Raw genomic sequence first — 20,124 nt, forward strand, 5'->3', positions numbered from 1 at the left:
TGACTGCAGAAAGTATAGAGGTATCTCCCTCCTCTCTACAACAAGAAACGTACTCGCCCGAATTTTATGTGACTGACTTTCACCTCTGGCAAAAGATCTCCTGCCTGAGTCTCAGTGTGGCTTCTGTCCAGCCAAAGGAACATCTGACATGATTCTTACAGCACATCAATTGCAGGAGAAAGGCCAGGAACAAGATCTCCCATTTTATATGGCTTTCATAGACCTTACGAAAGCATTTGGCTCAGTAAATCATCCTGCCCTTTGACAGGTACTGTCCACAATCAGGTGCCTGGAGAAATACTTCAAAATCCTGCAGCTCTTCCACAATGATGTGAGAGTGACAGTCATCAGCAACAGCGGCTATGAAACAGCACTTTTAAGGTTGAGGAAAGGATCAAACAAGTGTGCATCATTGCCCCAACTCTGCTTGCCATTTTCATTGCCACCATTCTTCTCCTTGCAGGTCAAGACCTCCCACGAGGACAGATGGGGGCTCTTTAACCTTAACATGTTCAAGGCAAAGAGCAAGGTGTCAACTACTTCCATCACGGACCTCCAATATGCAGACAACAATGCCATCGTAGCTCACTCTGAGGAGGTTCTCCAGTGCATAATGGATGCTTTAGCAAGAGCATACAAGCTCCTGGGACTTGATCTAAACATCCAGGGGTGATGATTGTACGCTCTAGTAGCAATTGTTTGGTGACAATATAGTAATAAAGTAAAAGTAGAAAACCCAAGTCCTGCACCAATCTGCTCTAGATCAAGCTCCTAAACCTCCAACCATCCAAGTTGACAACATCCTTTTGGAGAACACTGATCATTTCCCATATCTGGGCAGCCTTCTTTCTTCAAGAGCCGACACTGGCCCTGAAATGAATCGCAGAATAGGCTGTGCAAGTGGAGCTATTACCAGGCTGAGAAAGATGGTTTTGAAGATTGGAATATCAAGACCAACATTATGTTTCTGGTCTATAAAGCTATTGTCCTCCCTTAGAACAGGTGTACTAACTCCAGCATCCTGGAGGAAGCTGACATTAACTCCATAGCCACCCAGTCGTAATTCAACACAAATTGTGACGGGTTGACCACATCATCCATATGCCTGACTCCCACCTCCCTAAACAACTGTTCAGCCAACTCAAGGATACAAAGCGCATTTCTGGAGAGCAGCAAAAGCAGTTCAAGGACAATATCAAGACCCACCTGAGGAAATGCCACAGCAACCTGAATGGATGGGAGAAATTAACACAGGTTAGGAAAAGTTGGAGAAGGACTGTCTATGAGGGGACTGCACAGCTGGAAGATTACCTCCAGCATGCCACTGAGACTAAACGGCTTCAATGTAACAAGAGACTGGGAAAAGCCCAACCAGTTACATCCACCACCACCTCAATGACCTACAGCTGCCAACACTGAAATAGGACTTGTAGATCACAGATCGGCCTCTTCAGTCATCTCAAGATCCATAAGTGACCAGATCAACCATCAACAGAAGATTCATACTCAACTACAAGTGATTGCTGATGATAATGTTCACTTCTACCGAGCTGTAGGTAGACCCTCCCTGGTTTTCCAGCGTCTGGCTCCTCATACTCGAGTAGTCCTCAATTTTAAGCAGAGACTTTAGCTTAGTCAGGTAAGTTGTTCCTATTAATGAACTAAAATAGTTTATTCCACTTGTATAAGTTTGCAGAGAAGTCATTAAAGCCATGAATAACAACTAAAGGTGGCCTATCATTGTATCACCTTCATTGCATCTATTGTTGATGTTCAAAACAGTCAATAGAATGGTTGGGGGGTGGGAATCAAATTAAAGAGGCTAGGCGTGAGGAGGTTAGTTCACAACAGCGGGATGGGAACTAGTGCAGAGAGACAGAGGGGTGTAAAGTGAGGGTAGAAGCAAAAAGTACTATGGAGAAAAGTAAAAGTGGCAGGCCGACAAATCCAGGGCAAGCATTAAAAAGGGCCACTTTTCAGCATAATTGTATAAGGGCTAAGAGAGTTGTAAAAGAGCGCCTGAAGGCTTTGTGTGTCAATGCAAGGAGCATTCGTAATAAGGTGGATGAATTGAAAGTGCAGATTATTATTAATGATTATGATATAGTTGGGATCACAGAGACATGGCTCCAGGGTGACCAGGGATGGGAGCTCAACGTTCAGGGATATTCGATATTCAGGAGGGATAGACATGAAGGAAGGGGAGGTGGGGTGGCGTTGCTGGTTAAAGAAGAGATTAACGCAATAGAAAGGAAGGACATAAGCCGGGAAGATGTGGAATCGATATGGGTAGAGCTGCGTAACACTAAGGGGCAGAAGACGCTGGTGGGAGTTGTGTACAGGCCACCTAACAGTAGTAGTGAGGTCGGAGATGGTATTAAATAGGAAATTAGAAATGTGTGCAATAAAGGAACAGCAGTTATAATGGGTGACTTCAATCTACATGTAGATTGGGTGAACCAAATTGGTAAAGGTGCTGAGGAAGAGGTTTTCTTGGAATGTATGCGGGATGGTTTTTTGAACCAACATGTTGAGGAACCAACTAGAGAGCAGGCTATTCTGGACTGGGTTTTGAGCAATGAGGAAGGGTTAATTAGCGATCTTGTCGTGAGAGGCCCCTTGGGTAAGGGTGACCATAATATGGTGGAATTCTTCATTAAGAGGGAGAGTGACATAGTTAATTCAGAAACAAAGGTTCTGAACTTAAAGAGGGGTAACTTTGAAGGTATGAGACGTGAATTAGCTAAGATAGACTGGCAAATGACACTTAAAGGATTGACGGTGGATATGCAATGGCAAGCATTTAAAGGTTGCATGGATGAACTACAACAATTGTTCATCCCAGTTTGGCAAAAGAATAAATCAAGGAAGGTAGTGCACCCGTGGCTGACAAGAGAAATTAGGGATAGTATCAATTCCAAAGAAGCAGCATACAAATTAGCCAGAGAAAGTGGCTCACCTGAGGACTGGGAGAAATTCAGAGTTCAGCAGAGGAGGACAAAGGGCTTAATTAGGAAGGGGAAAAAAGATTATGAGAGAAAACTGGCAGGGAACATAAAAACGGACTGTAAAAGCTTTTATAGATATGTAAAAAGGAAAAGACTGGTAAAGACAAATGTAGGTCCCCTGCAGACAGAAACAGGTGAATTGATTATGGGGAGCAAGGACATGGCAGACCAATTGAATAATTATTTTGGTTCTGTCTTCACTAGGGAGGACATAAATAATCTTCCAGAAATAGTAGGGGACAGAGGGTCCAGTGAGATGGAGGAACTGAGCAAAATACATGTTAGTAGGGAAGTGGTGTTAGGTAAATTGAAGGGATTGAAGGCAGATAAATCCCCAGGGCCAGATGGTCTGCATCCCAGGGTGCTCAAGGAAGTAGCCCAAGAAATAGTGGATGCATTAAGTGATAATTTTTCAAAACTCGTTAGATTCTGGACTAGTTCCTGAGGATTGGAGGGTGGCTAATGTAACTCCACTTTTTAAAAAAGGAGGGAGAGAGAAGCCGGGGAATTATAGACCAGTTAGCCTAACGTCGGTGGTGGGGAAACTGCTGGAGTCAGTTATCAAGGATGTGATAACAGCACATTTGGAAAGCGGTGAAATGATCAGACAAAGTCAGCATGGATTTGTGAAAGGAAAATCATGTCTGACGAATCTCATAGAATTTTTTGAGGATGTAACTAGTAGAGTGGATAGGGGAGAACCAGTGGATGTGGTATATTTGGATTTTCAAAAGGCTTTTGACAAGGTCCCACACAGGAGATTAGTGTGCAAACTTAAAGCACACGATATTGGGGGTAAGGTATTGGTGTGGGTGGAGAGTTGGTTAGCAGACAGGAAGCAAAGAGTGGGAATAAACGGGACCTTTTCAGAATGGCAGGCGGTGACTAGTGGGGTACCGCAAGGCTCAGTGCTGGGACCCCAGTTGTTTACAATATATATTAATGACTTGGATGAGGGAATTAAATGCAGCATCTCCAAGTTTGCGGATGACACGAAGCTGGGTGGCAGTGTTAGCTGTGAGGAGGATGCTAAGAGGATGCAGGGTGACTTGGATAGGTTGGGTGAGTGGGCAAATTCATGGCAGATGCAATTTAATGTGGATAAATATGAAGTTATCCACTTTGGTGGCAAAAATAGGAAAACAGATTATTACCTGAATGGTGGCCGATTAGGAAAAGGGGAGGTGCAACGAGACCTGGGTGTCATTATACACCAGTCATTGAAAGTGGGCATGCAGGTACGGCAGTCGGTGAAAAAGGCGAATGGTATGCTGGCATTTATAGCGAGAGGATTCGAGTACAGGAGCAGGGAGGTACTACTGCAGTTGTACAAGGCCTTGGTGAGACCACACCTGGAGTATTGTGTGCAGTTTTGGTCCCCTAATCTGAGGAAAGACATCCTTGCCATAGAGGGAGTACAAAGAAGGTTCACCAGATTGATTCCTGGGATGGCAGGACTTTCATATGATGAAAGACTGGATGAACTGGGCTTGTACTCGTTGGAATTTAGAAGATTGAGGGGGGATCTGATTGAAACGTATAAGATCCTAAAGGGATTGGACAGGCTAGATGCAGGAAGATTGTTCCCGATGTTGGGGAAGTCCAGAACAAGGGGCTACAGTTTGAGGATAGAGGGGAAGCCTTTTAGGACCGAGATTAGGAAAAACTACTTCACACAGAGAGTAGTGAATCTGTGGAATTCTCTGCCACAGGAAGCAGTTGAGGCCAGTTCATTGGCTATATTTAAGAGGGAGTTAGATATGGCCCTTGTGGCTATGGGGGTCAGGGGGTATGGAGGGAAGGCTGGGGCGGGGTTCTGAGTTGGATGATCAGCCATGATCATAATAAATGGCGGTGCAGGCTCGAAGGGCCGAATGGCCTACTCCTGCACCTATTTTCTATGTTTCTATGTTTCAATAGATATTGATAATGAATTAAAGATTGAAATTTCTTTCTACTCCCTGACACTGGGGTTATGTATTAAGAGCTGCATTATGGAAGTCCAAAACATATTATGAAAATTATTTTTACCAGTAAATTACTGCAAAATGATGCTTACAGATAGACTATTCCATACACAATTTCAGCTTAGTACAGAAGGCAGTGTAAAACCCTGCTGACAAGAATATCTGACAGAATATAGGTAGACAAGTGGGAATTTGTTGCGAAGAAAATCAATATATCCTTTTGATTGGCTGTAACTTTGCTGGCACCTTGTTCAGTCAGGGGTTACAATGTCTCTCCCGTTACAGGTGTTGAGACTGGTTGGTACTTCTGAATTACCCAGTGCACAAGGGGAATGGAGGTGGCTGCTCAATATATAGGGGCATCCGTTAGTCTTGTGAGCCCATGGATCTGCACCTGGAAAGTCTTCACTCTCCAGGGCGCAGGCCTGGGCAAGGTTGTATGGAAGACCAGCAGTTGCCCATGCTGCAAGTCTCCCCTCTCCATGACACCAATGTTGTCCAAGGGAAGGGCACTAGGACCCATACAGCTTGGCACCGGTATCATCACAGAGCAATGTGTGATTAAGTGCCTTGCTCAGGGACACCACATGCTGCCTCGGCTGGGGCTCAAACTCACGACCTTCAGGTCACTAGTCCAATGCCTTAACCACTTGGCCACGTGCCCACACATTTAGATATGGAGGAGCATGGTATTTATCTCCCGCATGTTTAGAATGTTTTGATTTCAGAATGAGAAGCAACTGTACTATCACTGAGATATGTTGGGAAATTTGTTACTTTGCAGTGTAATGCAACAATATAGAGAGTGCAAATAGTGAGGTAGTGTTCATGGGTTCATGGACCATTCAGATACCTGATCTTGGTTGTGAATTTGCATTCAATTTTGGCCGTAGGTTGCCGCAATTCGATGGCCATACTTCACAACATCAACAAGTGAGGCAACTTGAATTGGACACAATACTCCATGTGCATTGTGTTCAGTTCTGTTCACCTAATTAGAGGAATGGCATGGAAGCTTTAGAGAAGGCGAATGAAAGATAATATCTAGAGTGAAAACAGGTCATTGAATAACTTAACCCCAGAAAAAACAAACTCAATTAGATAATGCTGAAAGAAATATTCTGATGTAAGAAAGCTCCGAATGGAAAAAAAACAAATTCCTGTAATAAGTATTAGGGTATGAGAGAGCCAGATTCAACTGCTGCAGAAAAGCTATGAAGCTTCTAGAAAAATCACAGAAGTAGTTGTATGACAAATTACTTGTGAATTTAAATTCACAGAAAAATTACACGCCTGTACACACAGTGGCCGCTTTACCAGATGCCTCCTGTACCTAATAAAGTGGCCACTGAGAGTACGTTTGTGGTCTTGTGCTGCGGCAGCCCGTCCACTTCCAGGTCCGACGTGTACGTTCAGAGATGCTCTTCTGCACACCACTGTTGTAACACGTGGTTATCTGAGTTACTGTCACCTTCCTGTCAGCTCGAACCAGTCTGGCCATTCTCCTCTGACCTCTTTCATTAACAAGGCACGTTGGCCCAAAGATCTGATCCTAACTGGATGTTTTTTGCTTTTCTCACCATCCTCTGTGGTGTGTGAAAATCCCAGGGCATCAGCAGCTTCTGAGATACTCAAACCACCCTATCTGGCACCAACAATCATTCCACAGCCAAAGTCATTTAGACAACAGTTCTTCCCCATTGACATGTTTGGTCTGTACAACACCTGAACCTCTTGCCCATGGCTGCATGCTTTTATGCTGCTATGTTTTTGGCTGATTGGATATTTGCTTTAATGAGCGGGTGATCACTACAATCAATAGCCTGTAACTTTGCTTCGGAATTGGGCTTTCGATCTACCCGTACGAGCTGGCATTTTTGCAGTGTGAACGGAAATCTCGAAGGTGCAAGCTAGTTTCAGTACAGACTAAGTCAAAGTGGCGGGGGCCGCGGCCAAGAGTGAGTAACAAGCCAACGCTTTGCCATTGCTGGAGTGGACTTGGAGCCAATTCAAAATGGCAGAACTTGAGGCAAGGCAGAGGGGTGGTGGCAGGACCCGGACCCGGGCACGAGAGTGAGGAACAAGCCGATGTTTGACCGACTCAACCGCTGGGCCAGATTTGAAAGGTTGGGTACAGGTGGGATCGTGGTGGTGGGTCCTGAGTCTGAGAGAGCATCAAAGCAGTGAAGCCTGGGCCCAAATGCAAGGGAAAACCCAATGTTTGGCCGATTAAGTGCCGGGCCAGATTGAAAAGATCAGAGCGTTTGGGCCACAGGTGAGGTGCAAGCCCGTGTTCAGCTCACTGCTTAGCAAGGTCTACTCATCTCTGCGCTGAACTCAGCCTGCAACTCATGGGCTTTTGGACCAGCTGCAGTGTTGACTGGCCTCATGGCTGTGAACTCACTTTCATGAACTTCAGTTCTGAATGTTATTTGTCTACTTCTTATTGTTTGCATTTTTTTGCATATTGAGTGTTTGACAGTCTTTTTTAATGGCTTCCATGGGGCTTCTTTGTTTTGTAGCTGCCTGTAAGGAGACAAATCTCAAGGTTGTATAGAATGCACATACTTTGATAATAAATGTACTTTGAACTCTGAGATGAACCTAATAAAGTAGCAATTTGAGCGTAGGTGATAATATAAAAATATAAGCAGGAAAAGGAAAGGTACACTACAAGAAAAATACAAGGAAAATAACAATTCTACTCCTTAATCCAACAAGTGCAAAGCCCAGTTTATTATCATTTGTATGATTGTCACAGAGCAGATGTACCACACATGAAACATCATAAAGTTTACATCTGATTTCATTTTAACTTGAATATAGAGTCTGCTGACAGAAATGCTATCCTATCTATTCTTTTAAAGAGATTAGATTTATTTGTCATGTACATCAAAACATCAGAACATACAGTGAAATGTATTATTTGTGTCAAATCAAATCAGCGAGGATTATGTTGGGCACAGTCCAAGGATGCGCTGGGGGCAGCCCATAGGTGTCACCAGTGCCAACATATATGCCCACAATTTATCAACCCTAACTGTATGTGTTGGAAATGTGGGAGGAAACCAGAGCACCTGGAGTAAACCCGCATGGTCATGGGGAGAACATACAAGCTCCTTAAAGGCAGTGACATGATTTGAACCCCTATCATTGATCACTGGCTGCCACTGTAAACCAATGCAGTAAACACTACGCTATCATGCTGCCTTTCTTAGAGCAGGCTAGCCAAAAAACAAATTATACCAGGTTGAGTTCCTCTTATCTGAAATGGGTGGGGCCAAAAGTGTTTTGGATTTCAGATTCTTTTCAGATTTTGGAATATATAATCAGATAGTTTGGGATTGGCATCAAAGTACATTTATTTACGTGATACTGGTAAACAATCTTTGTCTTACACTTGCTCATCACACATATGGACTGATTCAGCCATTAGGCATGTTAGATTTCCATCCCCAACAATCTTGGTAAACTAATCAATAAATTTCTCTGCTGCTTCGCGTTCAGCAGACGCTTTATCACCACAAATCTAATGTTGCACCTTTTCTTAAATTTCTGCAGCCACCTTGCTGACTATTCACGAGTACCTTCAATTTTCAGTTTGTTGCGATAGAACTTTGCTTGTTTCATGATCAGCCTACCTTAAACAGCAAATGGTCACTCCGACACTGATGAATCCATCTTTTCAATATACGTTCAAGATGTTCTTGTTTTGCTTTATGCAGTTTTTTCTATTTTTCATTAACTTTGGTTCATTACATGTGAGGTCAATTCTCAAAACTGTCTGTGGTGTGGCATCACCTGGGAGACTTCCCAGAACCTTGAGGAATTTTCCATTTGGGGCATCATATCAGTACTCAAAAAGATGTTGAATTCCGGTGGTTTTGTGATTTTGGAATTTTGGATAAGGGATGCTCAGCCTGTAATTGCAATAAGTTCGAGTTTAGTTTGGGCACTGTGGAATTGTTAACATTGAAATATTCCATTTCATCCAGTACATCAGTTTTTTAATGTGCATTTTTCAATGTGTGGCAAACAGCAGACTGTTAAGTGATAATTAGATACAGTCAGTTGTCATTTTTGCTTTTTAATTCAATTAATTATCACTTTTTCAGGCTGTAGATTTATGAATAGCATCCTATTGGTTTATGACAAATACAGTATTCATTTCAGCAGATGTTGGGGCATCTGTAATCATAAAGTACACTCTAACTAATTAGAACATATGCTTTATGTTTCCTTAACATTAAAAGCAAAACACTTAAATTATTTTAAACAATTTCTTAGAGTGCGTTAGCTGTTGATAAAATATTTTGATTCACCAGACACAAGTTGGTTGCTATTTTTCAGACTCGCTTAACCAACTGCGATTGCCCGCTGCCCCATTTGCTTAATCACTACTGCAATGAGATAATATTCAAGATCATAAGATATAGGAGCAGAATTAGGCCACTTGGCCCATCAAGTCTGCTCTATCATTCCATCGTGGCAGAATTATTATCCTGCTCAACCCTATTCTTCTGCCTTCTCCCCTTTGACACTATAACTAAACAAGAACCTATCAACCTCCACTTTAATTATACCCACTGACTTGGCCTCCACAGCCATCTGTGGCAATGAATTCCACAGATTCACCACCCTCTGGTTTAAGAAATTCCACTTCTAGAGAAACATCCTTCTATTCTGAGGCTGTGCCCTCTGGTCCTAGATTCTCCCACTACAGGAGACATCCTCTCCACATCCACTCGATCTAGACCTTTCAGTATTTGATAGGTGTCAATAAGACCCTGTTCTGCACTCCATCAAGTTCAGGAGAGTTGTTCTTCTAGTTCAGAACAGATGGTGAAACATGCAGAAATGGTCCAGTCATTATCTGGTTTCAGTGTAGGATTTTGTGAATAAAACATGCAAAAGTCGTTTTATGTGCTTAACAAAAGCCGCAGTCCTTTACTTCCATTACGGACAAACCAAAAACAGTCGCCTCACACAGATGTCATTTCTTAAAATGAACACAACAACTCGATGGTGCTTGTGAATTATGTAGCAGAATTTTTGTTATGAACAAAATGTGTCATCCATCACCCATTACATTACCTACACAGTAAGGTTATAGGAATAGATAAGTTAATCATTTGATTAAGGAGATTTGGTATGTCACCAAAGACTCTGGCAAAGTTCTACAAATATACTGTGGAGAGCATTCTGACTGGTTGCATCAGTGTCTGGTGCGGAGATTCCAAACGCACAGGATCAAAGAAAGCTGCAAGCTCAGTCAGCCCCATCACAGGCTCTCGCCTTCCCACCATCGACGACATCTTCAAAATGCAATGCCTCAGGAAGGCGGTATCTGTCATGAAGCACCTACACCATCCAGGACGTGCCCCCTTCTCATAACTACCGTCAGGGAGGAGGTGCAGGAGCCTAAAGACGCAAGCTCAGTGTTTCAGGAACAGTTTCTTCCCCCCACCACCCTGCCATCAGATTTGTGAACAGTCCATGAATCCATGAATACTGCCTCACTATTTTTGCACTACTTATTAATTTTATAATATATATTGTATATTTCTATTTGTAATTTATAGTAGATCTTATGTATTGTTGTCCCAAAACAACAAATTTCAAGACATTTTCTGGTTCTGACTGATAAACCTAATTGAAAACGCATTTAAAACATTAGTGACTTTCCTGTTTATGGCTGGTTTCTTTAATTGAAAACTTTTGAACAAGTTCTATAATGTTAGTAACTTCATTAGTCAGCTCCAGTTAATTGTATCCAGAGTGGTATTTTTAATTCTTGCCTCTGTTGGTCAAGGAAGAATGTGGGAAGTGAAAAGCCAAAATCGTCTTTTTTTTTTGGAACATCAGCCATTTAACTTAATACCAGTATATCAGTTTGATGGCTGGCTTCGTTGGACAGATACAGTAGTTACATTAGATTCTATTTAATGGGTGGCAAATATGTGGAATTCATTGCCACAGCTGCTGTGGAAACCAGGTCACTGGGTATATTTAAGGCAGAGGTTGAAAGATATTTGATTAGTAAGGATGTCAAATACTATGAAAAGGCAGGAGAATAGGATTGAGAGGGAAAATAAATCAGCCATGATGGAATTGTGGAGCAGACTTGATGGGCCAAATGGCCTATTTCTACTCCAATATCTTATGGTCTTTGTTACATGTGGACTATTACTTTTATTTCTTGACATGGCCACCCGACAACTATAGAAATTCCTCCTCACCTCTGTACTAAATTTGACCATTTGGCTGTCCACCTTATACAGGCAGAAGCTGAGGGGCAAGACTTCAGAGATAAGGACAGCAAAGAGGTGGTCACAGGAGGCAGAGGAGCAGTTGGTAGACTGGGCTATGTTCATGGACTCAGAGGATCTGACCGATACACCACAGTCGTCGTGGACAACAATCGCAGACGAGCGTGTCCTCGCAAAATCATTCAGTCTTCTACAATCAGAAGCTCTGGATGAACCATGAAATCCACAATCTGATGAGTGCCAGATCAGTGGTATTCAGGTCTGGCACTCAAGTAAAATACAAGAGATCCAGGTATGACCTGCAGAATGCCATCTTACATTCGAAGTAGCAATTCTGGACCAAACTTGAATCACTGAAGGATGCTCGACAGCTGTGGCAGGGTTTAAACAAAGTGAAACCAAGCGACATAGGTGGCAACAAGGTTTCTCTCCCAGATGAGATCAATGTCTTCTACACTCACGTTGACCATCAAAACATGGAAGCACCTTCGTGACCTCCCATAGCTTCTAGTGACCCTGTGATTTCGGTCTCCTAGGCTAATGTGAGAGCCTCCCTCAGGAGAGTGAACCTATAGAAAGCATCTGGCCCAAAGGGCATACCTGGCTGAATACTAGACACCTGTGCAACTGCCTGGGGTATTCACCAATATCTTCAACCTCTCACTTTGACAGTCCGAGGTACCCACCTGCTTCAAGCAGGCTTCAGTTGTACTGGTGCCCAAGTAAAACACGTAACCTGCCTCAAGGAATTTGTCCAGTAGCAATTACATCCTCTGTGATGATGTGCTTTGAAATGCTGGTCATGAAACATATCAACTCCTGCCCGAGAAGTGACTTGGATCTTCTCCAGTTTGTCTTTTGTCACAGCAGATCAATAGCAGATGCCATTTTGTTGGCTCTTCATTCAGCCCCGGAACATCCAGACGGTGAAAGTGCACACATCAGGATGCTCTTCATAGACTGCAGCTCAGCATTCAATACTGTCATCCCCTCAAAACTCCTAGGTTTTATTTATTTTTACTTTTTCTTTTTGTATATGCACAGTTTATTGTCTTTTGCACACTGGTGGATTGTTCATGTTGTTGTGTATGCTTTTTTATTGATTCTACAGTTTCTTTGTATTTACTATGAGTGCCCACACAAAAATGAATCTCAGGGATGTGTATGTACTTCAATAATAAATTTACTTTGAACTTTGAAATTTGAAGGGACTTGGTTCTATCCTGAGGCTGTGCCCCTGGTCCCGAACCCTCCCACTTCAAAATCATCCTCTCCACATTCACCCTATGTAGACCGGGGGTGGCCAACCTTTTACATTCTGTGAGTCAATTATTTTCACACACGAGTTCAGATACGATTTTTTCACGCACGAGTTCTATATTAACATATTTTTACAAGTATTGTGGGGGTACAAGAGTTGTATGGCGCATCTGAACTCGAGCGTGAAAAAATTGACGCATGGAATGTAAAAGGTTGGCCACCCTGATCTAGACCATTCAATATTCAGTAGGTTTCAATGAGATTCCCTCTAATTCTTCTAAACCCCAGCAAGTCATGAAGCACTCCTCATACCTTAACCCTTTCATTCCTGGGGTCATTCTCATGACCTGCCCCTGGACTCTCTCCAATGGCAGCATAAACTTTCTTAATAAGGGACCCAAATCCGCTCACAATATTCCAAGTGTGGTCTGACCAATGCCTTATAAAGCCTTATCATTACATCCTTGTTCTTATACTCTAGTCCCTTCAAAATGAATGCTAACATCACATTTACTTTCCTTACCATCCACTCAACCACACGTTAACCTTTGGGAATCCTGCACAAGGATTTCAAAGTCCCTTTGCACCTTGGATTTTGGAATTTTCTCCCCATTTAGAAAATGGACCACACCTTTATTCCTTCTACTGAAGTGTATGACCGTACACTTCTCCACACTATATTCCATCTGCCACTTCTCAGCCCATTCCCCGAATCTGTCTAAGTCCTTGTTCAGATCCCCTGCCCCTCCCACCTCTCTTCGTATCACCTGCAGACTCAAACACAGAGCCATCAATTCCAGAGAGACACAGCACGAGATGGAGCAGACCCAACACCGACCCCTGAGGAAAGCCACTAATCACCAACAACCAACCGAAGAAGGATTATTCCCTTTCTTTGCCTCCTGCCAGCTGGCTAAAATTCAAAATCATTGAAGAGGAAATGATTGGTGAGAGAAAACAGAACATAGAAATGTCCAGCACTGCATCGTACAGGCCATTCAACCTGCACCATCGTCCCGACCCTTTAACCTGCTCCATGCATTGCCCAAGTTGGGTGTTTCAAACTCGTTCTGCTGGGGACCTGACATTGATTTCTCTGGGGTTTATGGGGCTGGGCTATACAATATTCTCCGGAAGAGCATAGACTCCAACGATGGTGGGGCTGTTCACCAGCATCTCCACTACTTTCCCACTCCTGGGAACTGGATAGGGAACAGTTATATTTAACTGCACTGTTCCTCAGTGCTCTGTGGGAGCCACACTTCAAGATGCTAATGACGTCTGATAGCACTCAGAGACATAACACTCACAGCTTTCACAGCTCGCTGCTGCAAAAACAGCAACAGGCATACCAGTATGTGACTGGGATCATGTTCTTTGGGGGATAGCACCCCTCACGTCCAGCTGCCGTGGTGAGTTGATCACCAAGAACCTAAGACACAGAAGACGTTTGTGAGGTGGCACCTGAGTACCGTGTAGAGTTTTGGTGACCCCGTCATAGGAAAGACATAGAGAGACTACAGAAAAGTTTTACAGGACTAGAGGGCTTGAATTATAGGGAGAGGTTGACCAGGCTAGGTCCTTATTCAATAGACAATAGACAGTAGGTGCAGGAGTACGCCATTCGGCCCTTCGAGCCAGCACCGCCATTCACTGTGATCATGGCTGATCATCCACAATCAGTATCCAGTTCCTGCCTTATCCCCATGACCTTTGATTCCGCTATCTTTAAGAGCTCTATCCATTTCTTTCTTGAAAGCATCCAGAGACTTGGTCTGCACAGCCCTCTGGGGCAGAGCATTCCATATATCCACCACTCTCTGGGTGAAAAAGTTTTTCCTCAACTCCGTTCTAAATGGCCTACCCCTAATTCTTAAACTGTGGCCTCTGGTTCTGGACTCACCCATCAGTGGGAACATGTTTCCTGCCTCCAGCGTGTCCAATCCCTTAATAATCTTATATGTTTCAATAAGATCCCCTCTCAGACTTCTAAATTCCAGAGTATACAAGCCCAGTCGCTCCAATCTTTCGACATATGACAGTCCTGCCATCCCGGGAATTAACCTTGTGAACCTACGCTGCACTCCCTCAATAGCAAGCATGTCCTCCCTCAAATTAGGAGACCAAAACTGCACACAGTACTCCAGGTGTGGTCTCACCAGGGCCCTGCACGGCTGCAGAAGGACCTCTCTGCTCTTGTACTCAACTCCCCTTGTTATGAAGGCCAGTATGTCATTCCTTGGAAAGTGACCTTATTAGAAACATTTAAAGCCATGAGAGGAATGGGGAAGGTGAACAGTAACAGTCTTTCCCCTGGGGCCCAAAGCTAAGGGTGAGAGGGGAAAGATTTAAAAGGAACATAATGTTCCACACAGAGGGTGATGAGTATGTGGAACAGACTGCCAGAGGAAGCAGGTGAGGCAGGTACAATTATATCAGTTCAATGGGTACATGGGGAAGAAGGGTTTAGAGGGATACAGGCTGAACACAGGGAATTAGGACCAGCCAGTGGGCAGGGACTCATTGGGCCTAAAAGCCTGGCTCTGTAGCACTATTTCACACTCCCTCAGAACCCCACTGAGATATCTCAGTTCAAGTTCTGATGAAGGGTCTCAACTCAAAATGTCAACTGATGATTCATTTCCGTAGATGCTGCCTGACCTGCTGAGTTCCTCTAGTGTTTTGTGTGGGTTGCTCTGGATTTCCCGCATCTGCAGAATGTCTTGTGTTTACTGAGTTGTACTGTATCTGTACTGTACTGCATAGGTGCGTGGGCACGTGGCCAAATGGTTAAGGCATTCGACTAACAATCTGAAGGTCGTGAGTTCGAGCCCCAGCCGAGGCAACGTGTTGTGATTTGAGCAAGGCACTTAATCACACAGTGCTCTGTGACGACACTGGTGCCAAGCTGTATGGGTCCTAATGCCCTTCCCTTGGACAACATTGGTGTCGTGGAAAGGGGAGACTTGCAGCATGGGCAACTGCTGGTCTTCCATACAACCTTGCCCAGGCCTGCACCCTGGAGAGTGAAGACTTTCCAGGCGCAGATCCATGATCTCGCAAGACTAACGGATGCCTTTATACTGTATCTGTCCTGATGAAGGGTCTTAGCCCAAAACGTCGACTGTTTATTCCCCTCCACAGATGCTGCCTGAACTGCTGAGTTCCTCCAGCACTTCATATGTGTTGCTGAAGATTTCCAGCATCTGCAGAATCTCTTGTGTCACTGAGATACTGTGTACCTAACATTCTTCACCTGTAGCTGTCCCTATCGATACCTTATTTAGTGTGAATCTGCCAAAAGACTGGAAGGCTCTGGTTTAAGGATCTTACACCTTACTCTCTACCTACCCTGATTCACATTCAGATTTACATATCACACATACATCCAAGCATACAGTGAAGTGCGTCATTTGTGTTAGCAACCAGCACACACAAGTAACACACACAAAATGGTAGAGGAACCAAGCAGGTCAGGCAACATCCATGGAAATTAAAAGCAGTTGACATATCAGGCCGAGACCCTTCTTCAACACACACAAGGGTGTGCTGGGGTCACCACACGTTCCAGCACCAACATAGCACATTGTCAATGCTCGGCAGAGAACACACAACACAGAACACGACAAAACAGAGCACACAACAAGCAGCACAAACAAGAGACGCTGGAAATCCAGGCAACACACACAAAATGCTGGAGGAGCTCAGCAGGCCAGGCAGCATCTATGGAAAAGAATAAACAGTCGATGTTTCAGGCCGAGACCCTTGAAGTGTCACGCAACAAGCAAGAAATGCCCTGGGCCTGTACTTACTGGAGTTCGGAAGAATGAGGAGGGACCTTATTGAAACCCAATGAATGTTGAAAGGCCGAGATAAGGTGGATGTGGAGAGGATGTTTTCTACAGTGGGGAAGTCTAAGATCAGAGGGCACAGCCTCAGAATACAACATCCCTTTAGAAATGAGATGAGGAGGAATTTCTTTAGCCAGAGGGTGGTGAATCTGTGGAATTCATTGCCACAGACAGCTGAGGCAGCCTAGATTGATTACATTTAAAGCAGAGGTTAATAGGTTCTTGATTAATCAAAATGTCAAAAGTTACCAGGAGAAGGCAGGAGAATGGGGATGAGGGGGATAATAAATCAGCTGTGATGGAATGGTGGAGCAGACTCGATGGGCCAAATCGCCTAATTCTGCTCCTATGTCTTATGGTCTCATGGTCCAATACAACAACAAAACAAAAACGCACGAGCTGCTGCAGGTGCTGTAAATCCAAAGCAACACATATAAAGTCAGGCAGCGTCTACGGAGAAGAATAAAGAGTCGACATTTTGGGTTGCGACCCTTCATCGGGACAGCAAAACAAGCCCCTTTCATTCCTCCAACCCTCTTCCACACACCCCCACCCCCACAGACAGTCCTCCAAGTCCAGGACTGCACTTTCTCTGCAACTGGAACACATTATTCTGCACTCTGTATTTGTTTTCCACTGTTTTACCTCAATGCTCTGTGTAATGAATTGATCTGTTGGAACAGGGCGATCTGCAAGACAGGTTGTCCACTGTACAATCAACATTCTCGTAGTGCGATCTTGTTGCTATCACTCTGCTGTTGGAGGTGTTTCATGAGTTAAAGGTGGGGGTGTGTCATCCCGAAAGGGAATTGAGAGGCAGTGGATAGGAACAAGTATGAAATCATTGCTGTATGAATCAGACAACAGTTCAGTTAAGGGAGCCTACCACTAAACAAATCTTTACTTTCCCCCACCCCGCTCTCCGCAGTGATCACACGCTCCACAATTCCCTTACAACATAGAACGTAGAAATTTACAGCAGATTACAGGCCCTTCGGCCCACAATGTTGTGCCGACCATGTGGCCTACTGTAGAGACTGCTTGGAATTTCCCCAGCCCATAGCCTTCTGTTTTCTAAGCTCCATGTACCTATCTAAGAGGCTCTTAAAAGACCCTACTGAATCCACTTCCACCACAACCGCCGGCAACACATTCCACACACCCACCACTCTCTGTGTGAAAAACTTAGCCCTGACATCCCCTTGTACCTATTTCCAAGCACCTTAAAACCATGCCCCCTCGTGCTAGCCATTTCAGTCCTGGGAAATAGCCTATCGCTATCCATTCGATCAATGCCTCTCATCATCTTATACACCTCTATCAGGTCACCTCTCATCCTCTGTCGCTCCAAAGAGAAAAGGCCAAGTTCACTCAACCTATTCTCATAAGGTACGCCCTCCAATCCAGGCAACATCCTTATAAATCTCCTCTGCACTCTCCCTATAGTATCCACATCCTCCCTGTAGTGAGGTGACTAGAACTGAACACAATATTCCAAGTGGGGTCTGACCAAAGTCTTATACAGCTGTAACATTACCTCCCGGCTCTTGAACTCAGTCCCATGGTTGATGAACGCCAACACACCACACGCCTTCTTAACAACGCTGTCAACCCGCGCAGCAGATTTGAGTGTCGTATCAACATGGACCCCAAGATCCCTCTGAACCTCCACATTGCCAAGAGTCTTAGCCTTGTCCATTCATTCCTCCCTACTAACCTCCCTCCCGTCCCTTATTCCCACAAGTGGTCTAAGTGCTACAACTGCCCATTCACCTCCTCCCAGCACCCAAAACAGTCCTTCCAGGCAAGGCAACACTTCACCTGCGAATCTGCTGGGGTCATCTGTTGTGTCCAATGCTCCCAATGTGGCCTGCTCTACATCGGTGAGGACCGTCATAAATTGGGGGACTGCTTTGCTGAGCACCTCCACACCGTCCGCCACAAGTGGGATTTCCTGGTGGCCAAACATATAAATTCCTTTTCCCATTCCAACATTTCAATCCATGTCCTCCTCTTGTGCAAGATGAAGCCACCCTCAGGATGGAGGAGCAACACCTTATATTCCATCTGGGTAGCCTCCAACCTGATGGCATGAACATTGATTTCTCCTTCCGGTAAACAAATTCCACCCCCTCCTTTCCTCTATTTCCCACTCTAACCTTTCACTTGTTCTCACCTGCCTATTACTTCCCCCTGGGTCCCTCCTTCTTCCCGTTCTCCTGTTGTCCACTCCCCTCGCCTATCAGATTCGTTCTTCCCCAGCCCTTGACCTTTCCCACCCACCTGACTCCACCTTCTAGCTATCCTTCTTCCTCTCTCCCCATCTTTTTATTCTGGCATCTTCCCCCTTCCTTCTCAGTCCTGATGATGCGTCTCGCCCCGAAACGTCGACTGTTTACTCCTTTCCACAGATGCTGCCTGACCTGCTGAGTTCTTCCAGCATTGTGTATGTGCATTGCTTCAGTTAAGTGTAATGCCAGTAATCAGCACCCTGGGCACAGTTTCTGCTGCTTCTGCAAGGAGATTTTATGTTTTCCCTGTGATTGCGTGGGTTTCCATTGGGTACTACGGGTTCCTCCCACAGTCCAAAGACGTATGGGTTACAGTTAGTGAATTGTGGATAAGCACCTGCAGGCTACCATCAACACATCTTCGGGCTGTATCGGTTCTTGACACAAATGACACGTTTCACTGCATGTTTCGACTTTTTGATGTACGTGTAACAAAGCTAATCTTTATCTTTCAAAGCTACAAATTAAACTTTGGAACGAGATGCTGGGAGGCACTGAGCACAAATGATCACAACAAGAAAAAGTTAAATTGCTTGATACACATTCGCAGAATACATTAGGTTTAAAATTACATTACAAAGTGAAATTACAAAGTGACAAAATTTACTTAGTAGACAAGACTTTATTTTGTCAACAAAACCAGCACAGAACATCCCAGTCAGTTCGCTGTTTACTGTCTACTAAACCATCACAGATATCCCAGTCAGATCCCTGATTACTGTCTATAAAACGTCACAGCTGATGGAATGAGCTTCCATGGGAGATATCAATGTTATTTTGAGTTGTTTCAAATCAAAGAGCATACTACCTCATGTCACACATCAGTACCGCGATTCCCACAAACAAAATGCTGGAGGAACTTAATAGGTCAGGCAGAAGGAATAAGCAGTTCATATTTCAGTTCAAAATTCCTCATCAAGACTGGCCTGTCCTGTTGAAGGGTCTCAATCCAAGATGTTGACTGTTCATTTCTCTCCGTAGATGCTGCCAAACCTGCAGAGTTCCTTCAGCATTTTACTGGAGTCATAGAACACAGTAGTACACATAAGGGCCCTTTGATCTTTCTAGTCCATGCCAAACCATTAATCTGCCTAGATCCTTCAACCTGCACCCAGACCGTAGCGCTTCATGCTGTACCTATCCCAATACCTCTCAAATGATGAAACTGAACCCGCATCCACCACTTGTGCTGGCAATTCATTTCACACTCTCACTACCCTCCTCGTATCCCCTTAAACATTCACCTTTCATCCTTAACCCATGACCCCTAGTTGTAATCACACCTTCAGTGGAAAAAGCTCGTTTGTATTTCCCCTCTCTATACCCCTCATTATTTTACATACCTCTATCAATCTCACCTCAATTTTTATGTTCTAGGGAATGAATTTCTAACCTGTGCAACCTTTCCCTAAAACTCAGGTCCTCAAGTCCCAGCAACCCTGTCTACTTGTGACACCACGTTCAAGGAATTATGGATC

The sequence above is a fragment of the Mobula birostris genome, chromosome 17 (assembly GCF_030028105.1).
Source record: "Mobula birostris isolate sMobBir1 chromosome 17, sMobBir1.hap1, whole genome shotgun sequence".
NCBI classification, from domain to species: Eukaryota; Metazoa; Chordata; class Chondrichthyes; order Myliobatiformes; family Myliobatidae; genus Mobula; species Mobula birostris.